This window comes from Varroa jacobsoni, unplaced genomic scaffold (assembly GCF_002532875.2).
Source record: "Varroa jacobsoni isolate VJ856 unplaced genomic scaffold, vjacob_1.0 scaffold_617, whole genome shotgun sequence".
NCBI lineage: Eukaryota > Metazoa > Arthropoda > Arachnida > Mesostigmata > Varroidae > Varroa > Varroa jacobsoni.
This window is the reverse complement of record NW_019213519.1, coordinates 8,835-29,534: the sequence shown is the minus strand read 5'-3', so window position 1 is coordinate 29,534 and position 20,700 is coordinate 8,835. Positions and strand designations below refer to the sequence as shown.

The 20,700-nt window shown below is 41.5% G+C and overlaps 1 protein-coding gene and 2 long non-coding RNA genes across 13 annotated transcripts in view; 2 read left to right on the top strand and 1 right to left on the bottom strand.

Annotated features, from left to right (window-relative positions):
• Cpes (Ceramide phosphoethanolamine synthase) overlaps positions 1-20,700 on the bottom strand; it is a 45,734-nt gene that overhangs the window by 20,896 nt on the left and 4,138 nt on the right. The gene's annotated exons all lie outside the window — the stretch shown is intronic.
• Positions 1,915-14,129, top strand: LOC111261937 (uncharacterized). 2 transcript variants are annotated; one of them, XR_002681294.2, is made up of 4 exons: positions 1,915-6,046; positions 6,269-6,373; positions 6,678-6,789; positions 13,596-14,129. It is a non-coding gene; the product is annotated as an uncharacterized LOC111261937 (long non-coding RNA). The 2 variants fall into 2 exon arrangements; XR_002681295.2 differs by having other exon boundaries at positions 6,678-7,130.
• Positions 15,746-18,643, top strand: LOC111261938 (uncharacterized). The gene is made up of 2 exons (XR_002681296.2): positions 15,746-16,232; positions 16,577-18,643. It is a non-coding gene; the product is annotated as an uncharacterized LOC111261938 (long non-coding RNA).

Here is a 20,700-nt window from a genome sequence, read left to right as displayed (position 1 = left end):
GGGCAATCAGCGATTCCGCCCTGTGAAATGATAAAGAGGGAACTGCTCTTGCAAGGACCTTCACTCGGAGCAGCGATACGCCTACAATGAGGAGTACTTCTAATGAAATGGTAGCACATTAGCTACGAAGGTCAAAGGGCAAACTTTTGTAGTCAGCAGCTCTTGGAAATGATAGGTTGCCACTTGTTTATCGTTAACTTGCACGGTAGATGTTACGGAGGAGTCTAGGGCTTCTCGATTTAAGCCAGATACGATCACAATGCGTTTAAAGTGAATTAACAGCAAAGAGGTTCATATTTGATTCATATTCAGCGTCGGGTTTGAAAGGCTTTTCCTTGACATTAAGCAGAACAGAAACCCATAGTAGAGCTTGATTAGAAAGCTATAAAACGTAAAGCGAGCTTGAGATCCAACGTCACGCCTATCTTGAGTTATGTTCTTTGTGTCGACATTGATGTAAGGTATCCGCAAATTCAATAAAAAATAGGAACGCTATTTTACAAATTTTTGAGATAGTCTGCTGAGCAAAAAATCGCTGGCCGTTAGCTACCGTTTCCCTTCGATCAGAAAATTAAAACCTGTTATGCTAAGCTGTAGACGGGCCCTCGTCGTTAAGGTTACGATTCTGAGCGGTCTGATCACGCAAAACAGGCTTGCAGACCGATAGCCCATGACGACTTCTGAATCCCTTTCTGTCAGATCGATGATCAACAGGCTACCGTTTTCGTGTTAGATCTATCTGTTTACATATAGCATCGAACGATGTAGAAAATCACGGAATTTTATCTGACTGCCACAGTGTAGGCAGACAAAGGCCTCTTAAATGGCTGATATTATATATATATATATATCCGATGAGTGGAAAGATTGCGTGATCCACCGGCAAGCAGAATATCAGACTCATAATTTCATATTTGAAGACATCATTTGGTCCACTAGATGGCTCCACTGCTTAACAGAGTTGTATTACTGGAAAAGTGAACAAATAATGTTAATGACTATAACGATAAAAAGAAGCGCCGTATTTACTGCGCAGTATTTACTGTGATCTGCCTCAAGCTATAAAATGCTAGGAAGAGCAATTCTCATGCGAGAAGCAAAGAAAAAGACGCATTAAGATCTTCTTGGGGGGCAAAATAGGCTAGTTTACCAAAATAAAACTCATATACCAACGTCTGCTTGAGTATCTAATGCAAGCCAGCGTCATCTGACATAATTAATGTAGTCCCGTTCATTCTACAAAGGACGCGCGTGTTTCAAAATGCTAGACGAAACTGATGAATCGGACCGCAGAAACTGGACATTACTTCTAATAATTCGCAGATCATTCCTATAGAGTTCGGCAGAGTAGCATATGCATTGAAGGTTATAGTTGAAATAGCGAAGTACTATAGACCTCATCAACTGAAATTAAGTTCCCTTTTACATAAATGTTATCTAATCACAATTAGTGCGTTCTTTGCCATATCATGAGAAATTTCTCCAAGTTAACGATTAACCATATGTTCGTACCAGTATCGTAGAACCAACGCCATCTCTAAAATTATCAACGAAATTTCCGGAATTAATAAATGTTTATTTCGTTTAGCCGCACACACAACGAAGTCTAAGTACGTTGCATTATTAAGAAATATTGACTTTTTCCGTGAAAAACAAAATAACTGTATATAACCGGCTAACAGCTAGCTAAATAAAGCGTTTTCCGGATATTTTCTGAGCAATTCTTTAAAAACTTTGTTCAAAACAATTTCACCGACCCGTAGCATTTATAATGCCACTGGCTTCTTAAGAAATCAAACGTCCGCTTTTGCGGAATAGATCCCTTCAAACCAGAGATCCATAATAATAATAATAGTAATAGTAATAATCATTATTCTGTAAGGTATTAGATGAAACAAGTATGTGCGCATTACAAGGAACTTCAAAGTTAATTTAGGTATAAAAACTTTTGAAATCTCCACTTAAAATCGCGTTAAAACTCTAATGGAAGTGTTTCATCTGCTCATTTTTCCTTGACATAGAAACAAAAAAATCTAGCCCAACGTATCGATTAGTACACAGAAGGTCTTGCAACAGGTGACAAACATACGTGAAACTAGTGGTAAGTTGAAGATTTTTTTATTACGATATAATTTAGACGAGGCTTAGTAGACCACAAAAATAGACCTTAGATTTTTTTGAAAGTCGATAGTAACCTACGAGATACGCCAAGTTTCCATTCGCCAGTTGGTTTGTTGTGTGTAAATTCATAATGAAAACGTTAGTTAGGATAAATAGAAGCCGTTACAGCTGTACCACAGAGAGATGATCGACTGATGCCGCCATACGCATTTTTTACATCCGTCACAGGTGATATAAGTCCTACAATTTTTGGGCTATTAGCACGATTCGGAAAAAATCTTTTTTTTTTGAGTCTCTAATTCTCTAGTATATATTACACTTGATTCAATTATATTATATCTCTCTAATATGAGTAACTGGAGCAAATCGTCTGTCGATTGCAGGGAAAGAACAAGAGACTATATTGATCTGAACCAAAAACAAGCATGTCAGTAATCTAAAAGTAGAGTAGATCCTTTTGGTTTGGAGACCTTAGGTTACTGTTGCATATCGTGCAGCCAACTATGTACCGACTACTACACACATATTGCACAGTTATGCCCAGTGAACGTCACTGCCGTGAAAAAAGTGTCCAAAGACGTGGGGCGTTAAGCTTTTCTTCGTCGTATTAAACTATCTTAGCCGTTAACCCAGTTCCTTTGAACAAGATCGCTATTGCGAGATAGGATGTGTCAAACACTTTCTGTCTATAGATAGCACGAGAACTCCCTGGTAGTTATTGACACAGCCCCGCTTTTCAACTATAGCGTGCCCTAAAAACAAGATCCCGTCTTATACGTATATAAAGAAAAGCTAAATCGGGTCTTACCAGAGCGGGACGCCTTACCCGTCCTACCAGTGTGGCCAGAATGATTTATGATGACTTTTCAACGCGTCATCTCTTCACGTCCCGGTTTTGTGGTTACCGGCTTATCGAAAGATAAGGTTACTTGTGGCACCTTTCGCTCCGATCGAGGCGGTCGGTCCATCCTTGCTTTCATCAAACCGGAGACTCTATACCGTGCTAATTCGACTTTTACGACATCCCCTCAATGCTCCAGTACTCCTCGGCGCGACTCAGCCAGACTATAAGTAAACTCAGGAAATAAGCAAGCAAATAGCTTTCGGCCTCACCATATTCATTACGACGTCGCGTACCGATCGCGTATGAAAGCTGCACCGACCTACGCACGCCACCTCCGATAGGGTTCGAAGTACTCTCCCGACATGCCAACAGCGGTCTCAGTAGCAAATATGATCGTATATACAAACATTGTACCTCTGTAAACTGCCGAAAATATCAGACGCTGTTGCAGTCAGGGTCGAGCCGAAATCCAGAACAGCCGATTTGGCCGATCCGACCAATTAAGACTGCAGGGCAGTGGGGGCAGATAACGGTATTGCTTATTGCAGTAGGTAATGGGCGCCGAAATCACTTCTTTCACCCAATCTATGTATATCGACGCGAAAATATATGATACGCGTATCGGCAAATGAGTAAAAAAAATGTTACGATACATGATGCATGATACGGGCTAAATATAGAGCGAGATATCAGTTTTTTTTCGGTATGGGTATTTCCTACGGTCGTTACCTGTTTGCAAGTACATTTGATACGTAATAGCCGTGGTTGTCTTTCTTTCCTCTACATATCATGGTTACCTACCGAGTGCTGAGATCACACTCCGGCTATAGCGTGTGTATGTGATAAGGATAATTCTGACAATATGTGGAGACGGGCAAGGAAGTGGTGTTTTGTGCTAGCTCGTTCTAGGTAATCGTTTTTAGCGAGGCAATTCATTGTAGAAATAAAGAAGATATAGTATTAGGAAATACCAGATAAGCATCGAAGGCCGTCTGCGTTGTCTGCCGCCGGATCTCGGGTATCAAAGTGCAGTCGTAGGAAAATTTCACAAGGAACAATCATGACGGAATATTGATTTGCTAGAGACGGGATCCTGCCTTAAAGATGGCCCGTTCAAACTGAAACAAAGTAACCATTAGCTAACTAGACCAACGCTCAGTTTATATTCTGACTAACGCTCATACCAAACTTATCGGCATATCACAGATTATAAATTCTTAGGTAAGTTTATCGGTTATACTCGTCCGCGTCGAACGCGATCGTATCTTTGATCTAACAGGATCATCACTTTTGCTAGAGCGCAAGGAATTGCGACGATACCAAATGGGCCCCTGAAGACGGAGATATAGTAAGACGCGCGCATTTACTGCACCTACTATAGTTTCTGCTCAGCCACTCCAACCAGCGAGTAACACATTCAGTCAAGACGTAGTGCGTCTGCTGCCCTAACTAACTACTGTTCTATAACAATTAATGTTTTTTTTTTTTTTTCACTAATGTTCCCCTATTTTTTTGAATATCCTTTACAATAAAAGCTGCTATTTGTCCATATAATACGCCGCCGAGATCCCATCCTATCAAAAACTACTAAACACCACGGTACCTTTACGAACCATATGCTTAGCGTCCATTGGAATCATTCTGTGCCGATGTTTGTCAGTGTCCGCCATAATTTCCTATGGACAACACGCGATCCCACGTAATCACTACGACTGCATATTGAGAATAATTGGTAAGACAAGACCATATTGAAACAAATCGAAACTAGAAGCACGGAAAGGTCTCTGGATGGAAAGAATCTGAAATAGACCCCATATTTGAGATCTAATCATGAAATACGCGAGGAGTAGCTCCGGGTAGTGAAAACGTGCGTAAATGTATTTGGACGTATTTTACGCTTGAATCTGAGCATCAACCAGATCCTCAGAGCTATAGAAAATACAATCCTGACAACTAATGCTAGAGCAGCGGTTACAATGCCTATTGTTGAAAGGGTAACTGATAAACAGCTATAGAAAAACTTTTATGCAATCAATAGCAAAGTAATTTTCTATGTTGCTCACAATTGAATTGGCTTGCATACTTCGATACAGTCTATCATCTGCAAAATAGGTACTGACAGTTGCTTTGGTTTTTGTTACGAACAAAAGAGAAACAAAAGGCTAACATAAACAGATTGACCACAAGTAGATCTCAACGAAGTACCCACTCGTTTGTGTCGAAATTTTTTTACATTGAAATCGACTCCAGAGGTAAATTTGGTTATAAGTATTGAGACTTCTATGCTGATAAGCGTAGAAACCAACACTTATTGAAATCATAAAGCAAGGAGTCTTTGTTCGAAACAGGACACTGTTTCAAGCTTCCCCAAACGGACAACGCAAGCAGGTCGAGCACGAATCATTGTACGACATTAGAATAGGCCGTCGGCCTCCACGGTCTGGAGCAATACAGCCGATCGAATCCTATAGGATACGCCAATGTTTAGTGGCCATCGACTCGAAAATAAGGCGGAACATTCGGCGTCACCATGTCTCCCTATCAATCGACCCCTATCCGTGTTCACAATTCACTTGAGCGACATCTAGAAGAAAGTAGCGATATGATATACGTACAAGATTAGAATTATAAGCGTTACGTGATCTTTTCTAAGGATATCCTCCATCTACATGGCGAGATAGAAGGGCGCAACAATGAGCTGTTTAGATCTTACGATCAAACCAGTCATTCGGCCCATGATAGAGTCAATGATGAACGACCTGAACGCAAAGTTCTCCGGATCTATAAAAAAAAAAAAATTAGTAACAGTGCAAAGAAGCGGATAAAACGTGTTTGTTGAAGGAAGTGTCAACGAGCATCGTTATCCATTGATCCGCGTATTTGACAAGACGCTCGCAATTCGCGGGCAATAGCATTCTAAAGCCCGCGTGATTAATCGGCTCCGTTATAGTTCTAGGTAGGAAGTTTATATGTGCAGTAAACGCAACTCAACCAGCAGCTCTCTATGAAAAACTGCCGAATCTTGCATTCCCGATGGCCGTCGTCGTCATTGTTCAGGTTACGCCATAATACGATGGTACGGTAAGTTCAGCGACTGTATTACGGTGCTTACTTAAGTAGCTAGTAGCTAAGCTCACGAGGCAGTCCGTCAGTCACCTGCGAAAACGACCAAACGCTAGTAGAAAATGCCACAGAGGCCGAATTAGTTCTGGGTGTTTCAGCGATGGGTTAGGATGACACCGGTCAAAGTTAGGTTAGGTTAGGTTAGGTTCTTGAATTCAATTGTGCCCTCGTGATTTTCAGGTCAGTTCAAGTTTGCCAGCTGCCATGAGCGAAACAAAACATCGCGCGAAAAATTGTTGCTGTGACCGATGAATCGCGCCAGAGTTTTTCCACGATACAGGTCTCGTAAGTGTACTTGTAGTTTTAACTATAGTCAATCCTGCTCCGGGCAAATTTGGTTGGCTGTTTGTTCTGCACAATTTTATGTACGACGAAGATAATGGGTCTCATATACAGCACAGGTCTGCTTTAGGTTCAGGATGCCCCTGCACACGCATTATTGGTTAAGCGCGTCTTAAGGTAACTATACCAATATCACAAGTCTGAGCACATTATTTCCTACACATAACTTTTTTTTACCTCGGGTACACAATAAGAGGAGTTATTGTGTGGACATTTGTTGACACTGATTCCCTTTTCCGTTTGACAGTGACGCGATTGATCGTAAATTCCAGAAGTCATTTGCTGCCACATATATTAAGTACTGTTAACCGGACAGCCACCGCTTCGTCGGACAACGGATCTGAGGTGACGCGAGCTCGGTTAGTAAACATTGGATTAAACGATAAAAGTTCACCATTTTTCGACCATAAAAGCTCGACGACTTAACCTACCGGATGGGTTGATTGCTAGTTTGTTTATCTGTTCCGTCCGACCAGCCAAGATCGCTAGCAGTGGCTAAACTAGCGGTTATAAATATCAGTTCGACTACGTATAAGTATGGATGTGGATAAGAGTCAGTCAGCCGTTATCTTCATGGTCAAATTAGAAGACTCGCGACTCATTGGACTCTCGATCTAAAACAACCTCGTGCATTGCTTCGATGGAGAACTTCTGCTAAATCTGCTTACTTCGTATCGATGCGTGTTATTATTTACACTCTGTAAGATACGTGGCTAACTAAAGAGTACATATGAAGCCAGCAATTTATATCCTAGTTCTATTTTTCTTTCTCTTCTTTCTAATATTCCTCTTTTTTTTTCCTACCTATTTTTTGTGATATGCACCTCTCACGAAACTAGCAGAATAACTTTCGACAGACACTGCCATGAGTAGCAGATGGAGCAGTCGCAATGTATATGTGTATATATATATATATACATTAGTAGTTTTACACATACCAAAGGGATAAACACATTTCGAATACGTAAACAGAATGTAAGCCTTGCAATCTCATACGATACATATGTAGGTGGTTTTTTGTCAAAGCTGATTACGATCACCCTCGTAATAATTTCAGTCTCCTACGTTAGTATCTCCTGTTTAACGTCGCGGTCTTCAACGGACCTACCTCAGCATATACAAACTTTTCTGCCCTGCCTTACGTCAACTAGTCCAGCCCGGTTCTCAGCTTGAAATGCTACTGCTGCTGCTTTTCATTTCCCGATGCATCTTTAGCGCGCCGCAGTAAAACAAGCACGTACAGTCATTTATTGTTAATGCTTCTCTGTGGGTCCATCCTATAATAGGCGACCCTCTAGCACTGTGTGCCTGAGTATCATAGCTGACTGATGATAGGTTTCTTCCGCTTAGTGTCGCGTATATCGCTTGACACGTCGGTACATGCTAGTGTTTATAGCGACAATGGGGCGTCACGTGCGTGACTCTGCTTTGAAGTAATCATCACGAAGAATCGGACCGATAGTTTTCTGCGACTCGCTGCCTGGCGACCTCATATAGTTGCGTCGCTTTTTCCTAAGCACAATGTTGCCACAGTGGCGCTGGCAGTACACACAGGGTAGAGTAAATTTCGAAAGTTGCTGCCGAAACGATGATGCTACCGTATCTATATTCACCTTCATTTAACGATGGCGATGTATAGCAGCATATCAGTGTTGTAAGATTGGGAGAAAGAAAGAAAGTTCCATCACTCCGCTCCCTTTTTAGTGTAGCCCGTTGCCGATCGTATGCACACGTAATGGACGCAAGGCAGCGTCCTACAGCCGCCCTTCGGTGCTTTAGGTCAGTTCGCGTACGTACGTCTGCGTTTCGACGTTCGCATAGAGACGTTCTATCGATGGAAAATCGACCATTCTTACTGTTGTACAATAGCATAGTGGCCATCGTTATTGTACACGCTACCGATACACGCACGTATCACTAAGTAAATGTTACACTGTATTATGTAGTTAAATAAACTGATGCGAATATTTAGATATCGCGGCCTGTCGAAGGACAGTAATGATAATTGATATACAAACGACACAACTGCCATGTCTGCGTCCGGGTTAAATCTGTATTGTTGTCCTGAACCCAGCCTATTAACCAGACGCCGATATGTCATCTATGTGGGACGTACAGCACCCCAGTAGAAAGATCATAGCACAATATAGCTAACATCACATGTACCCGCTTATAAAAATGCGCTTTGTAGAAGTTACCTGAGGTAAGGAATAATGCAAGTTAGACTACAAGAACTTGATTAAAAGAATGGCGAAATCGGTAAAAAGTAATTATGACTTCATCTATACGCTGATGTTTTTTTCTAGCGTCCTTACTACGAGATTTTATCTCGCATAAGCGGCTATTCAGCTGGCGTAACAGCAGCACCACCACTTCCAACGCTGTTAAAATCATAACGATGTATTAGTGCATATCGTAATTAAGTGTCTATAATTCTTCTCAGAAATCATCTTACTCATCACCTCAAAATAGTAGCATCACGCTCTTCCTTTAATGACTGCTCATGTATAATTGTACATAAAGTTCGTGGAAAGCTGTTTCGGTGCGGTCAACCGTTTACTTGCGCTATAACCGCAAAATTCAGAAGCATCCATTGCTCAGAAAACCTGATAAATCAATAGTTCTGGCACCGTCGGCTCGTAGAATTGATGAAGCCAGCAGACATCTATGAAGACAGTTACTGAGTTCAAATAGACCTAAAGGATCCGTACTGATTTTTTCGTTACACGAACGCTTGATCAGTAGGTCACCAATCCCTTTCCATGCTCTCATTTTCTTGTTCCGTTTCAGCAGATTTCAACTTGAACAGAATCGTAGCACTTTAGATAAATGTGTCCAGTTTTACCGGGCGTTACTGGGAACGACAGACTCGAAACACGTATCCTTAAGTGTAGTAGTAGGCAAAGGTAGCTAGCATTGCAGTGTGACGGAGACAAGCTATTTTTTTTGCCCTTTTCCGGCAGCGTCAAGCGGTCACCCGCTGCAAATGGGACTAGCACCAGTTCTAACTGCTCTCTGGATTACCGGTGCGCGGCCGACTGAATATATCCAAAGCCAAGTGCGCCACGTTTCTACATGGTGGTGGCTACCTTTTTTTTAACCTCCTTCTTCCTGTCGCGATTTCTGAGTAAATTTTAACTAGCCCCTGATATTGATTCAAGTCAACAATGAAGCTCCTACAACAAAAAAAGTTCAACAACCATAAAATTGTCGCCGCTTTCTCGGGCAAGGGTTGTAGGTCCACTATTTTTTGTACCAGCCAGTATAGCAAAGTTCGGTCGCGAATCGCATCTTCGCCCCGTCTTACCCAAATTTTCCACACTTTCTTAAAGGTGCGATACCAGGACGTTCCTCGATCCTGTTCATTTTTACAACTTATTAGAAGTGCCTCAAGTTCGTTCTACCGAACGCACTTTTGGAACCGGATATTTGGATGCACAAGTTATTTTTGTTCGTCTATTCAAATCCGTGAATATATTTGTCGATATATTATCGACTAGCCAGATGCATATATTGAATTGTATAGATCGTTTGTTTTATTTAAACTTCCATATCGTTTTCCTATGCGAAAGTCTGACCTCGCAAGCAAAGAAAAAGAAAAAGAAGAATAAAAGTGCTGCTTTTTAGATATTGTTGCGATTAAAACGTTAGGCCGCATAAGCTCTGGAACAACCGCAACGGACCGATCCTCTAAGCCTTTCTTCAAGTTCAAGGCGTATGATCAGGACAGAAGGTATTTCATTATCCCTAACGTTATTGCAAGAACGAAGCCCCTCAACAGCAACGACGTGTGGCAGCTAAACACACAGATTTAGGAGCATGGCTCAATTCATTGTGTGACATATATAAGTATAGATAATTATGTGCTCATATGTATGACGCAGTTCAAACTCCATTGTGTGTACTCTCCTTCAGGCTTTTAAAGGTACCTTACAATTTAATTCGATTTTCCTTTTGCAGGTTAATAGGACCTATTTTAGTTCGCTTTTTCATCCCGAAGAAGACTTTCGTGCAACGCGCGATCTCTTGCGAGTAAACGCGCCAGAAGCGGGAAATATTTAATTTTGATTTACGCAATATATATCGGAATTGTCAGTAAATCATCGTATACTCATACTTCTGCTTTTCTCGTTCAATTGCATTGGTAGTCCAGTATATGGCGTGTGGCAGAATTGTGACAGGACTGAAATCTATTTTTGTTCCCTATCTGGAAAACGTTGTTTGATTGTTATTACATCGCTGACTAAAATATTCGTCTATTTTACGGCGGAATTTATTTTGTTTGACTGTCTATTAAAATTGAGCACCTGGTCCGTGTGTCACCGGACACAGAGTTGAAGCTCATCAACACGGGTACGTATGCAACGTGTACGTCAATAGAGCAAGCTTCAGTAACACACTTAAATGAACTTCACTTTCGGAGGTATAAGAATTGCACGAAGCAAATGTTGTGCGTAAAGTGTACAGGCCGGCGCGTATGAATAGGGACATTTTTTTGTGCCTTGCTTCAAAAATTGTACCTGAAGAAGGACGAATATGTCAGGCATTTTTTGCCGGTGCTCGAGGCGTCGTTCGAGACGGTCATGTTTATTAATTATAGCGACCATCGACATCCGGTACGGCTTCAATGCGCGACGGAAGAGAGCTCATCGGGCATTTCTGATTACTTCCCCTTTAAGCAACAAGTAACTTGTTGATAGTAATCGTACGTAATTGTAGCTGCAAACTATCACTCGATACGTAACATGAAAAAAAATGCCCACGACGCAAAATGTCGCTAGAAAGGACTAGTATTTGCGTGGTATCAACAGTAGCATATACACGCATTCCCGTTACGATTGACGGCCCGCCAATGTCTTCCTCATGTTAAGCGCACTAGCCTGTACTATTGAGCGCTACACACAGACCACTTCTGATGGCGCTCTTTTCCGGAAGATAATAGCCGGCCGAATCTTCTCAATAACAATAATATGCCGGCTTACGTACAAAAGGGTACATATTCATGTTGCGTCGGATATATATGTATTCGGTACGGTGGTACAGGCCGAAACGTTCTACGCCAACAGTGCTCAAACGGACAAAAACAAAGCGTTACGAAATACTAAAGTAAACACAACAATCGTCATTTTTGCAGCACATATTAGAAAAAGGCTTTTTTAGAGTTTTGTCCGAGCAATATCGAAGATATAGGGAATACCGCTTATGACAAAAACAGACAGAGGCGACGATTCTGGATTGTTTATAAAAGAAAAAAAAAAAAAGATTAGTGTATGTTTTATTCATTTCGGGAATTTCGAATAGCAGTTGAGAGTTCGTATTTTACTGAATAATGTTCCGACCCGAACTAAATTCGAAGTAGTAATACGTACGCTAATGACCACCAGCCCGTTAGACGCTTGTATTAAATTCCAATTTCATGTTGCCGTTACCAGCCTGCCCTTTGTTATTAGATTAGAGAGGTTGACTCGTTTGCCCTAGCCACACGGCAGCGTCGCTATTACATTAGCAACCTTCAATAGCACCAATTCTGGAGCTGTAAACATTTCTATCCATCGTCTCTAAGCGACATGGGCCTGCATTGTAGCACATGCTTAGTGTACTAGTGAGTCGTGCCTGCCATAGGTGTAGCCTGTTGACCATAGACACGCCCGTGAATTTGGTGCCACTTGAGTACCACTGTCACTGTTGGTTACGCGGCTAGAGACCGAACATGGCATAGACAAGTAGACGGAATAAGTGTGCCGATTACAAATCTGCGTCTTAGACCGCACCCAAATACAGCCTAAAGCCATCGTTCCTCTCCTAAATCAACGAATCGAAGGGCTATGTGATTGAGCGTTGGCGACGCGCCGAACGCTCTGCACCATGGTTAACTCACTGACAGCTCTTCAATTGCGCGGGAGAAAGCAAGGAAACGTAGCCTGTTGAATGAAATTGACTATATTTGATGACACCTAAGCAAAGAAGCCTGCTGTAGCTGGCAAAACGATACACCGATCGATTCTGCGACGCTGTTGGAAACGCATTTAGGAGGATCGTTCGAAGAGGGTGAACTAGGAAAGGCACGCACCTGCCGATGGGTTTACATAGTTACGACTAAGGTTTCTAATCCGGTAACGCTGGTCCGCCGCTGAAGACGTCGATGCTACACTTCAGTTGTACGGTGACGTTCTATGAATCTATAGGGCGGCAGGCTGTTTCCGGGCAGCTTCACGAATAAGTGAATCGAACCTATCGAAAAGACATGGCGAATTTCCTAGCACCAAGACTGATTAAGCAAATATCTTATTGCTTTGGGTTATTTTGTCCTTCCCCGAATGGTATGGAAATCCACTTAGACATGTAGAGTATTATTTGTTGTAGATGCGTTCAAAAAATGCCTACCAAACCTTCAATTACCGTCTCGTTGAAGTTATTTTTTTTTACATTCATTTCGCTTACCGCACTTCAAACGGTAGCATTATATGTTTTTTACCGTTTTTATTTTTTTGATATTTTATATTTAATAGTGATAATATTGTGTTATTGTCTGTTATTACGAACAGTTGAACTTAAACTTAAATTTCACTACTTTGTGTCTAACAAACGTACGTAGGTGACATTTCGCCAGTTTTATAGATAACACTTCTTGCATGTTTTCATCGTACGAGCTCCTAGGCAAATAAAATAGCGGGCGAAATCGAAACTAATCGGGTCCAATTGAAATAAGAGGGACAGAAAGGAGAAAATGTCCTTGGAAAATAATATAGTGTTAAAAAGTTTGCCGACTAAATTCAACAATATCTAGGTCATCTCAGTGTCGAAAATAAATTGTGACCAGAAATTAATTATAAGAAAAATAGAATATTAAGGAAAATGAGGAATTATTATGATCAATAGCTGCGTAGTTCCCACGCCGATTCATAGGTCTGTTCGAGAAATTCCAGATAAATCCGACAAGATCCACTTCGACCAGATCCCGTTGTGCTTGATGCTGTAGCTAACGCAGATAATTCCGAGAGTTTTTTTTTTATGTAAGGAAAGGCTGATAATGCCCAAAAAGCCAAAAAAATAGGTAAGAAAAAGTAAAGTTGTTCGGCTCCGATCCCAGGTGTAGACAGAAAATTTGTTTCATCCTGGAGGTAGCCAAACGTCTGACGCAATCCTTATATAAGGCAGTTGTTAGGTGATTTCAGGTGATCTGGAACTATGGAGAGGGCGATATATGCTCGAAGCAAGACGACGACTCTTATAACTATTAAGTCCGAGGCCGCATCAGAAATCAGTTTCGCAAAAACAGAGGAATAATAAACAGGAAAATGGACGGGGCGGGATCAGTGAACGTGCCGAAAGCTCCAGTATTATACGACGGCATTTTTAACCTAGGCTTAGCCTATTCTACGCAACGTAGTCTAGACTCATTGCATATCATAGCAACCATGAGTTAAAAAAAATTTGGAAAGCATCGTGTGGCCGCTAAAAGTTTTATGGGAGTTTTATGGACAAGTGTGAGGCACACCATAGGCACTCGGCACGCTGATATTTCATTTATCAAAAGCTGTCGACAGCCAAGAAGAGCCGCTGTGGACGGAAGTAATCGTTTGTTTAATTCAATATGTGTTTTTTTTTCCTTATACTCCGATATACTATACGCTAGGTTCTAGAAGAGACTTTAGAAGAGTTATTCAACGTATTGAATAAACGTATCTAATTTTTCTGCTTTGACATGTTGTTATTTATATCTTGTGAGTTTTCCCATTGAAAGTCATATCCTGCATTTCCTAATGGATACTATAGACAGTCAAAAATGATCTAAATATCATTTCCAAAGTAAAACGCATGTAACACGTTCAGTCAGTATTGCTCTGCTCTTAGGCGTTTGCATAGTCATGTTTGGGCTTCACCGATAGTTTACGGTAGGCCTATCATGTTAAACGAGTATCGTCAGCACTGCTGTGCTTGAGAAGATTTTAGTTCTTGAACATGAGAAGAATAGGAAGTAAGTGATAATAATTCAAATTGCCAAACATTGGACATGCTACACGTCAACGAAGGAGCAAGAAACGTATTTTTTTTTTTAAATCACTCCGGATGCCACTTCTGAAAGGAGCAGACACACAATGACAGTAAAATGATTCTCTGTTTGTCCACACGCGATAATCGTGTTTTTTTTGTAATTATGATACCATCATTATGTCTGCCATAGCTGTAACTGGTAAATAATGAGATCTTATTCAATCTGCCATGCGCGAAGCAGCACTGCGAACAGCCTCCTAACAACACTTGAGGAAGTTTCTACGTATGTATGTATGTATGTATATATATATCATTTAAAGTGGGCATCGGAAAACTGGGGTATGATATGATAATGTAAAATCGGGTGCCCAATACAACATTCTATGGGCACATTGACAACGAATCGTTTCTGTCTGCCGATTCTGAGGTGGTACTACTATCCGCATGCTCCTATTGTATCTGCAGTTGTTTTATATAGGTTACTAAGTTGCATTGATATAATTCTTCGTTGTCGAAACGAAAACAGCAGTTTTTATTGCCGCCGTTTCTGCGTGAACAAGCGACTCTACGTATGCTATATGGGTGTTCGTCAATTTTTTTTGGCTTCTTTTGTATATTTGATTCTACGTGTGGACAAACAGAGAATCACTTTACTGTCATTGTGTGTCTGCTCCTTTTAGAAGTGGCATCCGGAGTGATTTAAAAAAAAATACGTTTCTTGCTCCTTCATTCACGTGTCGTACGCGTACTCGCCCAGTGCTGATAGCAAAAGCAACAGCCGCAACGCCCGCGTCAGCGTTATCAGCCTAAATACGGCAACGTAAATGAGAAATGAATAAAAACCTCATCTTCCTCGCCAACGTACAAAAACATTTCAAGCCGTCATTATTGCTGTGCTCTCATGACTGGCGAACGACTCGCTCAAAGGGCCCATCGGTTAGCCGACCCAACAACATTCGCTAAAAATATAGTCGTAGCACTCGATCGGTTTAGACCGCATTAATGTAAGCCTATGTACTCGCTGCTGCGATGGCCACCGACGACGGCGTCGTCGCCGTTGCTGTTGTGGCCGAGGACGCTGCTTTTAATCAGCATTGTTTTTACAGCGTTGAAGAGTTATAAGAACGTGAGTCGTACGAAACTGTCTAACCGAGAACGGCAGCCACCATCAGCTGGACCAGAATTGCAAAGCCGACTCCACTGTTGCCGTGCTCCTGCTAACAGTTTACATAAGTCATGCTGGCCAGTGAACGTTTGCAAACGCTCGAGAAAACACAAGGCAAACCATAACATTCTAACATAAACATACGAGGTGACGCGATTACTAAGGAACATTTTTGTTTTTTTTTCTTTACAATAGCGACAGTGGGCGTGCACGTTCACTGTGCTAGCTCGCACAGACGTTACACGAGGCTTACGGTAGAATTAAGTATAACACCTACCCAGCATCGGCCGTGTACAGTTACGCGGTCTGACCGAACATTCTGCCACATTTGCCGTTCTGATGGCGTCTGCTCTTTTATATAGCGAACATACAATTATACAAGATTATATTATTCTTCAATTACTATAACATGATACGTTCTCATTCCGCAGGCTTTATCAGAGCTCAGGTTCGTAAGAGGGTCTCGTACTCGGTAGCAGGATGCCTCCCGAAGCATAGCTTTACTAAAAGATACTTAGAAAATACCCCCTTTTCCAAATTATCTCCAAAACACCGCAGAAATGGATAGCTTCTCGCATATTCCCAACGGTAGCGACGTTGTCCCGATCGGACGTCCGAAGACAGACTTTGCAGTACGGACAGGTAAGATGAGTATCGTCTTATAATCAGATCTCATTGAGGTGATAATCGTAATTGATAGATGAATGTATCAATCACATTTTACTAATTGTGACCCAACATCCCTCCTGTCATGTAGCGACTACAATTTCCATATAAAATGATATACTAATTTTGGTTCAGGAAGGAACACACGAAGGTTTGCCATATTGTATATATGTCTTTGTTCGCAACCGGGAACGATCACCTAAATGGTAAATGATTGCCACTAAACAAATAATAAGTACCGTTCCAGACCCAGTGCCAGCTTCATTCCTGAACGTAGCCGAATTAAGAAATTAATTAATTAAATACAGCCACTTTTACAGACACGGAGCCATGGAGAGTTCAGCAGCGGCAGATCGGATCGATGCAATCCAGCCGGTATTCTGAACTGGTCCGGCATAACGTTCTGTGCTAGAAAACACTTTCTGAATGGCGACAAGTAAATTGTTTACGATCGGAATCAACTCTTACGTGGCGCCTACTGCCTCTTTAGTAGCACTTGCTGGCTTTCGTGCTGGATCGCATGTCTATATAAATTACGTAACTAGATGCTTAATTGAGGTGGGTGTCGTTGCAAGTACTATCCCGTGGTGCCTCGCAGCATAAGCACACATTTGATGAATACACGTACAAATTGATAAAAACTATTGTCATGTAATACTTAGAGCAATAGAAGGTTGTTTCGCCAGGATGTAATGGCTTTGTCCGTGTCTCTAGCGAACCGATACCTTCAAATGTCAAAAAACCTGTTACGTCCGTTCAGTTAGATGCTGAACAATTAGAAAATCGGAACTTTATATTTTATGTGGAATAAACCAGGCCAAATCAAATTGCCACAGAGTCGGTTCAATGCCGAACGTCCTAACCTTCTCAATTATAGCACTATTTTTGCGCGATTTGTATACATCCTTTCAAAGTTCACAAAGAACAAAGCTTCCGTAGTCACCGTAAACCTGATAGCAACACTGACTGGAATTACATGTAATGACTACATTGCCTTTTAGCTGGCACAATTTAATCTTATTATATGTGCTCTCCATAAACTCAAGCTTCACATACAGACTTCTACTATTTAAACTGTAAGCCATTAAGAAAACTTTTTTTTAATATACTTTTATATAGATTTTTATCTTATATTCTATATACATTAGTTTTGTATACTTTATTGTTGTATTATTTTTTATTTTATTTTATTATTATTTATTCATAAAAAATTTATTCGCAAATCTTTTTGTCCAGAACGGTTGCTTCGATAGACAAATTGCTTACCTGATGGAAAGCGTAGATATTCTGTACGCGATTTTTTTGTTTTTTTTTTCTTTCTTAATTATTTCATAACCTCCCGAAAGTTTTCAAACATTGCTACTAGCGCCACTATTGCGGCCCTATGTTTGCCCACAGCAAAAAAGGAATATCGTAGCTAATTGGCGTTACCCTTGGCAAGTATACGATTACTTAATGATCCTACAACTATACACGGCTATATAAGAGTTTCCCTCGTGGCAGTAAACAATCGGCGCGGGGACGAATTTACGTACGATCTATTTATATGCTGTAAAAATATATTCAATATTATCGTGCTGCGACGTTCACATCCCTGAGCCTGGAACGATGTTACACAATGGCTATCTCGTGAATTGACAGGACGATGGCGCGAACAGCGGCCCCGACTTCTGTAGTTTTCTTGCACAGAGACACTACAACGAGTTGTCAGCTATGGTATTTATATCAAAATGGAAGTTCGTGCTACGCGTTGATTGTGAGTATATCGTTCAATGAAGACGACACTACCTCACGCTGGCGTTTGCATATATCACACAGCAGGCCGATCGCAAGCTATTGGCGATGCTCGTCACAGCGCAGCTGTGAAGTGTATGCCTTAGGGACACGTGCTGGCACAGGTTCGAATCTGGACGTAGGTACGCTCTATTTGCTGCTGGGAGCCAGTCGTGTAAAGAAAAGCCTAACGAGTTATGTACCGGGCGTATAACTAAAATACACATGGGTTATTACATTGCATAAAATCCAACGGATGATTTTGTGGAAAGATATTAAAAAAAGGCGCCGAGCAGGTTGGACGGGACACTTACAAAGTTGGCATTATAAGATCTTTGTGATGTTTAATATTGCTACGAAAGCGGAGCTGTCACTGAGAATTTTATAATATCACACAAGAAATTGTTTCGGGTTTTGAGTCGAGCGTTTTAGCCGTTCGGCATCACATCTGTCGACTGTATCCCGTACACTTCACTACGGTTAGGTCTGTCGTTATCATAAACCTTAGTCCCACTTTTTCCTAATCATTTCTGGAGACTCATACAGAGCGACTATCACAAATCTAAGTGAACTGGTGTCTCTGTAAACGGAAATAAACTGTGACCTGTTGATTATATGATGCTTTCAGATAAAGGGTGCGTCTCGCTCAATATATCTATAATGGACTTCCTCTATGTTTAGGAAATTATCCTAGTGGCTGCGGCCTGTCAAAGAAATTAACATCGCGATAGGCTATACTGAATGATCAACCAAATCCGCTACGGTATTGACGAGCCTGCTAAGTACCAAGGCTGGATGTAGTCTATTAACTGGGTATTTTATATATTTGTGATTTAGTGTAGACTATAGTTAAGCACATCAAGCCGTCAAACTGTCTTGCTATTATCACGTAAATGGTTCAACATCAATGCCGTCTAATGATTTCAAATGACTCAATTCTGTTAGGCTTATTTTTTCCAACATATCCAGATGCTTACCGTTTTAGTCTGGGAAGTTTTGAAATAACGTTAATAGTCAACGATACGCCATAGACGCGTCTCATAGAATCACTTGTCACTACTTTTCTACGGTACGTAGGAATGGGAACCCTTTGATAGAAGTTATGCCGAAGACTTGGTTCGAGGTCACAGGTGGAGTACACGCTTAAATTTATTATTAGTATACTTATATATATATATATACACAGCTAATATATATATATATATATATTAGCTAGTAATACGGTAAGATCGGCTTGGTTTTTCATTACTAGTCCAAGCTGCTAAATAGATACTTGCCCTATGGTTCTTCCAGATTAAATATCATATGGATAAGATAGAGTCGATTTGGTTGAACGTAGCTTAGCGTGTTTTTTTTTTTTTGTTTTCTTTTAATTGTATCGCTCTCTCTTTAGCTTTTTGAACGGATGAGTACTAATTAGTCAGCGTTTATAGCCATTTGTTGTTTGCTGACCTTCAGAGCATTGACACAATCAGCATCAATCAACAACTTGGGCAGCTATGACTACGATTCAAGTCTGCATCAACGACAGCATCGTTTCACTTCGTTTCAAAACGTTAATTCCTTAATTTCAATCTCATTTTTTTAGATCCGTTTTCCACAAGCACACTCCACTGTTCTGTGCTAGAAACAAACTTTTTTTTTTTCGCATTTCACCAGCTCGTGCTGGGAATCATCAAACTGGTGCGACCCTACGCATTGTGAGCTGCATAGTTCTTCGACAAAAAAAAATAGACCGTTAGCAGAGCGCCAGTGTTACTGCATCCGACACCACGTGAGTCCCTTAAACCCCATGTCTTCCTTCTGTCTACCTTTGCTGCTCCTTTTTTTTTGTTTCCGAGAGCTCCACCCAGCTCAACCAACTTAACCTGTCTCGGAACACTTGCCAATACCTGCCGTATTGACTGGAGGGATGGAAAAGAAAAAGAAGTGCGACAATTGTTGACTTGGCACGGAGCGCTGCCGTGCTGGTGTGATCCTACATGTAGCTTCGCGGAGCGTCCGTCCACGTTACAAGCCATTCGAACCGCTCGCGCCTCTAGGGCATCAGCCCTGCCCTCTGTTATTATTTCACTCAGCTGCGTCGTCAGTGAGCCGTCGCGACCGCTGTCATGACTCACGCTATCACCGTCAGCTTGGATGGAACAGTGGAATAGTTCGCCTTTGGTAAGAACACCACAAACAACAACCGCTTTGCTTGAAGGCATGAAGCCAGCTGAGGCTGATTCGGGTCGACACTGCCGGCGGACTACGTAGCCAGCGGTACTCTGGACTGCTTTGGACCAGCATAAAAAGCACAAAATAAGAGCAAGATAAATTCCTTCTACAGTAATTGTTATCTGCGTAGTCCTCTACATCTCAGCCGGCTCCGTGGTTTTGGCGCCAGGTACCTTTAACGTTTGTGGCCTATTACTGAGGCCTGGCTGAGGCCCTATAAAGGCTTATACTTGGGTCGGATTCCAAAGCAGACCGGATGGGGCCTCATCGTGTACCTACCCACTCAATAGAGGACCATCTTATTTTAGATCGTTGCATAGGGCTAGTTTGATATAGAATACCGTCCACATCGTCCTAGCCATCGTTCTTGCTGTTCGTATTCCTGATAAGGACCTCGTAGTGATGCAGCACGACGAAAGAATCTCGGATGCCGTTACCTATCATCGACGGGGCC